Source organism: Tenrec ecaudatus, chromosome 8 (assembly GCF_050624435.1).
Source record: "Tenrec ecaudatus isolate mTenEca1 chromosome 8, mTenEca1.hap1, whole genome shotgun sequence".
In the NCBI taxonomy this organism is placed as follows: Eukaryota; Metazoa; Chordata; class Mammalia; order Afrosoricida; family Tenrecidae; genus Tenrec; species Tenrec ecaudatus.
In genome coordinates, this window is record NC_134537.1 from 110901929 (window position 1) to 110907385 (window position 5457).

The window sequence follows — 5457 nt, forward strand, 5'->3', positions numbered from 1 at the left end:
AGAAGCAATCCTGTGTATCTTCCAAACCAGATTTTTTTGGTTTCTGGCAGTCCACAGGAGAGTCAAAATTCATGGCCAACACCACAATTCAAATGCATCCATTCTTAGGTTTTCCTACTTGTTACCCAGCTCTATGAGGTACTTACAAATATGGTGGCTTGTGGATATCTTAGTCCACAAATTGATATCTTTGCTCTTTCACACTTTGAAGAGGTCTTGTGTAGCAGATTTGCCCCATGAAATCCATCATTTGATTTTTTTTTTTACCATGAGCAAGGAGCTCTGGTGGTGTAGTAGGGACACCCCTGAGCTGCTAACCACAAGATCATTGGTTTGAAACCACCAGCCACTCCACAGGAGAAAGAAGAGGCTATCTATTCCAGCAAAGATTAAAAGTCTCAGAAACCCAAAAGGGACAGCTCTCCTCCGGCGTATAAGGTCACTATGAGTCAGAATCGACTTGATAACAGAATTTTGGGAGCTTCCATGTACATTGCTGTACTGTTTAGTAGTTCAGGATTCTTTGGGTAGAAGAAAAATAAAATAATTGGCCTTCCTTCCAAGCCATCTGCAACAAACAGAATTCTCTTTCGAGACGTCAGACCGGGGTGGTGCAGGTGGGCCCACACTTAGCCAGGGCCCTGAGGACGGTGTGCTTAACCTGGCTGTCAAAGGAGACATACAAAGGTGGCACTCAGGGAGTTTTCATCACTTTACCATTCTGCAAAATGCCACTCTAAAGACCTTCAGCTCTTGCAAACTCGATCACCAGCTCTGCATGGTGTTGCAGAAGCAAGGGGAGCCAGGCTTGCTAATGTCACTGTTGGGACAGTAATGGTTTAGCCTCAGGGACTACTGAGGTGGCCCATTCTTTCCTACTACAGTAAGACACACTGAAGGGCTCCCTTGGACTGGAGAGTAGAACTGGGGGGACAGGGCCTACTTAGGAAAGGAGGTGATGCAGAAATATAACTTCCAGTGGTTTATCATTCCCAATTTCCTCTCCTTCTAGTCCTACTTCCTGGTCCCATGGACCCCTTATACCAGCTTAAGAAGCACAACTTCCTCTCTAAATGATGGGCTGACAAACATCCATTGTCAGAATCCAATCATCAGCTCGAATTGTCCTCTACCAGACTACAACCAATGGCTTACATTGCCAAATATTCCCAACACCACAAGCTACAACACTGTGAAGTGGGGGTTAGTAGCCCCCACTTATACAGGAAGAGCCTGAAGCTCTGAGAATGTAACACAGGTCACAGACCTGCCATGTGCCCACCCCACCCCCAAATACAAAAGCTTGTGTTTCATCTAAGAGCAGAAGTTTGACACTTGTTTGTGTTGGTCATAAGGACATATCACCATGATGCCCAGGGCTCCAGTTCTGGGGCAGCCTCAATGGCCACAGTTTCCTATGTCAAAACCAAGCTCCCTGCCATGGAGTCAATTAGACTCATAGTGACTGATAGGGAAGAGTCGAACTGCCAAATTGGATTTTCAAGGCTGTAAATCTTTACGGAGCAGAAAGTCTCATTTTTCTCCCATGGAGCAGCTGGTGGTTTTGAACTGCAGCCTTTGCAGTAAGCAGCCCAGTATATAAACCAAGACTCACAACTAAAGATCTCCTGTCATCAGTTCCAACTCAGAGCAACCCTATAGGTCCGAGTAGAATTGTCCCTGTGGGTTGCCTAGACTGTAAGTCTTCAGAAGAGTAGAAAGCCCATCTTTCTTCCATGGACTGGCTGGTGGTTTCTAGCTGCTGACCGCATACCCCGCAGGACTCCTACTAAGAGTCGAGCATTCAAGAAGCCTACGGATTCTTACCCTGAGCCTGCTGAGAGTGGGGTATGGCCCATGGTTGGTGTAGTGGCCTCTTAAGAGCATCCTGAGACTATCTGTGGGCCTGATCCAAGTTCAAGATTCTAGTTTTTCAACTTGAGCACTTGCTGCTTGCATCAGATGATGATCCTAATATTAGTTGGAAAGGACTGCTTCACAATTAGAGTACTTGTCAGCTGCACTGAGGGAATGGCCGTTCCTATGGCCCCACTTAGTCTGAGAGCCTGTGAGTCTAAGCTCTCCCCTCTCCTCCCCATTCCAGCTTGGGACTCCCAATCTTCTCTGACCCATCATTTTCCCCACCCGTACTCAACATTCTACAGCACCCTCCGTCTGAGAGAGGTATTGGCCAGACTGTGCCCAGGAGACACTAGGCCCAGCTTTTCCTTCAAAAGAAAGCCCCTGCTTTCCTTCTGTCCTGAAGGCACTTCTTGTTGTTGCCACCTGTCTGCCCTGACTTCGAGCAACCCCATCTAACAGAACGAAGTGCTGCCTGCTCCTGCACCATCTCCAGGATCTTGGATAGGTTTGAACACATCTGTTATGGATTGTATTTTGTTTCGCCCAAAATCTCTATTGAAAATCCTAACTCCTAGGCCTGTAACTATAATCATTGGACAATGGATTTTTTTGGTAAGAGACACTGTCTAAAAAGGGAGTGTTTTAAGCAAATCACATTCAAAATACACACGGACACATGGTTTTAGTTGTGTATACATGTGTCAACATTTTTCCTTTAATCCTCAACAAACTGTTCTTGTTAGCTGCCCTCAAGTCAGCTCTGACCCATAACAACGCTTGACACCACAGAACACAACACTACAGGAGCCTCACAATTATACTTATGCCCATTGAAGCAGCCAACAAACCTTTAGACAGTATTATTGTTGCCATTTTAGAGATGAGGAAATTGAGCCTCAGCAAGGTGAGATAATGTGCCCTAGGTCCCTGCTACATGTTCAGCATGATGATTTTCATTAAGAACAGTTCAGTGTGTTGATGGGAATTTGGGCTGTTTCCAACTCCTTGCAATTGTGAACTGTGCCGCGATGAACATTGGGGCACAGATGTATGGCTGTGGTTTGTTTTTTGTCTCTTCTGGGTATATGCCAAGTAGGGGGAATGCTGGATCATACGGTAGCTCAATTTCCAGCTGTTTTAGATATCGCCAAATCGATTTCCATAATGGTTGTACATCCCTACAGGTCCACCAGCAGTGGACAAGATTTCGTGTCTCTCCGCATCCCCTCCAACACTTGTTACTTTCGGATTTCTTGAATTGGGCTATCTTTGAGGGTGTTAGGTGGTATCTCATAGTTGTTTTAATTTGCATTTCTCTTATGGCTAGAGATCTGGAACATTTTCTCACATATTTATTGGCCATTTGGATTTCTGCCCTTGGATTTCTGCTCAGGTCCTTTGCCCACCTCCTGAGTGAATGATTGGTTTTTTTCTTGTTGTAGTTTAGCAGTGTATTGTAGATTTTAGTAATAAGGCCTTTGTCTGATGTGTCATGGCTAAAGATGTTTTCCCATTTGTAGTCTTTCTTATTACTATCTTGGTGAATTCCTTCAATGTATATAAGTGTTTTATTTTTAGTATGTCCCATTAGTCCATTTGTGCCTCCTCTGGGTCGGTGTCCTTCCCGATTTCTGATAGCCTGTGTAATCCCTGTGCCAAGGTTCTCAGGTTTATCCCAATTCCCTCATTGATGGCCCTAAGAGTTTGGGGTTTTATCTCAAGGTCTGTGATCCACCTTGAGTTTATTCTTGTGCATGGAGTGAAGTAAAGGTCTTGCTTCATTTTTCTGCAGCTACGTATCCATTTTTCAAGCACAAATTCCCATCAACAGACGAATGGATTAAAAAAAACTCTGGTACATACATACAGTGGAGTATTACGCATCCCTAAAAAGCAATGATGAACGCATGAAGCACATCGCTGCATGGGAAGAACTGGAGGAAATTATGCTCAGTGAAGTAAGCCAAGCACAATAGGATAAGTACTACATGAATCCGCAGAGGTGAGCTCAAAAAAAAATTCAAAAGGGGCATAGGGGAGAAGATGCTGTACACATACGTCCCTGGGGTGAGGCCCAGGTAATATGGCAGCGGCCAGACTAAACTCAGGGATACATATGGGATACATATGGTAGTCCATTAAAAGGAAGGATGGGAAAAGATATGGGTAGCCGGGGGAACAGGGCACTAACCCACACAGGGGGAGGGTGTTGATTGTGTCTCCACAGGGAACGAGAGACCAGACTTCAACCCGGAGCTCCAAGACAAGAACACACACATTGACACGAAGCAGGGAACCGACAGAGAGGCTTGAGGGGCCGGCCCCATTACCAACTAAGTGGACAGCACCACCCTCCCCCCAAGAGGAATTCACTTCAGAGGACAGCACTGACGCTACAGCTCAAGAAGAGGGGAAGGGGGACTGGTCTGGTCAGAGCACACAGGAGCCAACGAGGGGGCATACGGGGAAAAAAGAAAAGAGTGACGCACATCCTGGCTCACCAAGCCCTGAGGACAATGTTCCTGCTCAGAAAAGCAATGCACAGAGATGACCACAGAGCCGGCCCCACCGTGGGACAAAGCGTTCTTCACAGACCCATAGCACCATTGGGGACCACACTAGAGACACACAGCGGGAATTGTGCCCGCCATGAGCTCACCACGCCAAAGCTAGCCTCTGGGGGCATTCAGCAGAGCAGCGGGGGAAGCAGAGTAATGAAGTCCCCAGGGATAGAGGCGGTGCCAGGGCATGGCACCCCATCAGACTTGACTGGAAAGCACCTGTGAAGGAAAACAAACAGACCCTGAACGATTCATATGTTTATGTATGTATGTGTGTGTGTTGTTGTTGTTGTTGTAGCTATTGTTTTATTTTCTGCTGCTGCTTCGTGGTATTCAATCTTGTGATAGTATATAGTGTGCCTACCTGGAAGGGATAGGTGGAATAAACAAGCCAGAAGAGAGAACAATGGGATCACAGTTCCGGGGGCAGGATAGGAGAGAGGGGTGGAGGGAGGAAGGAAGAGGGTGTTAACAAGCCCAGGGATAAGGGAATAACAAGTGATCCAAAATCAGTCTCAAGGAGGGTGTGGGAGGTCTGGCAGGGCTGGATCAAGGGCAATGTAACCGAGAGGAATTCCTAAAACCCAAATGAAGGCAGAACATGATACTGGGACAAGAGGAAAGTACAAAGAAACAGAGGAAAGAACTAGGAGGCAAAGGGTAGTCATAGAGATTTAAATACCGACATAATAAAGATGTAAATATATTTATATATGATGAGGGGGGAATAGATGTACATATATTTATAGGTTTAGTATTAAGGAAACAGATGGACAGTGGGCCGTTGCTCAAGTACTCCCTCAACACAAGAACACTTTGTGCTAACAATTCGGCAGTCTGAGATGCTCACCTGCCTGGCACAATCGCTGATGACAATAGGTGCACAGGCAAATGTGGTGAAGAAAGCTGATGGTTCCCGGCTACCAAAAGATATAGCACCTGAAGTCTTAAAGACCTGAAGATAAACAAGCAGCCATCTAGCTGAGAGACAACAAAACCCACATGGAAGAAGCACACCGGCTTGTCCCAACTT

General features: G+C 46.1%; 1 non-coding gene across 1 annotated transcript; it reads left to right on the forward strand.

Moving 5' to 3' along the window:
• Nucleotides 1–753: 753 nt before the first annotated feature.
• On the forward strand, nt 754–886 carry LOC142455792 (small nucleolar RNA SNORA66). The gene has a single exon (XR_012785921.1). It is a non-coding gene; the product is annotated as a small nucleolar RNA SNORA66 (small nucleolar RNA).
• The last annotated feature ends 4571 nt before the right edge of the window (nt 887–5457 follow it).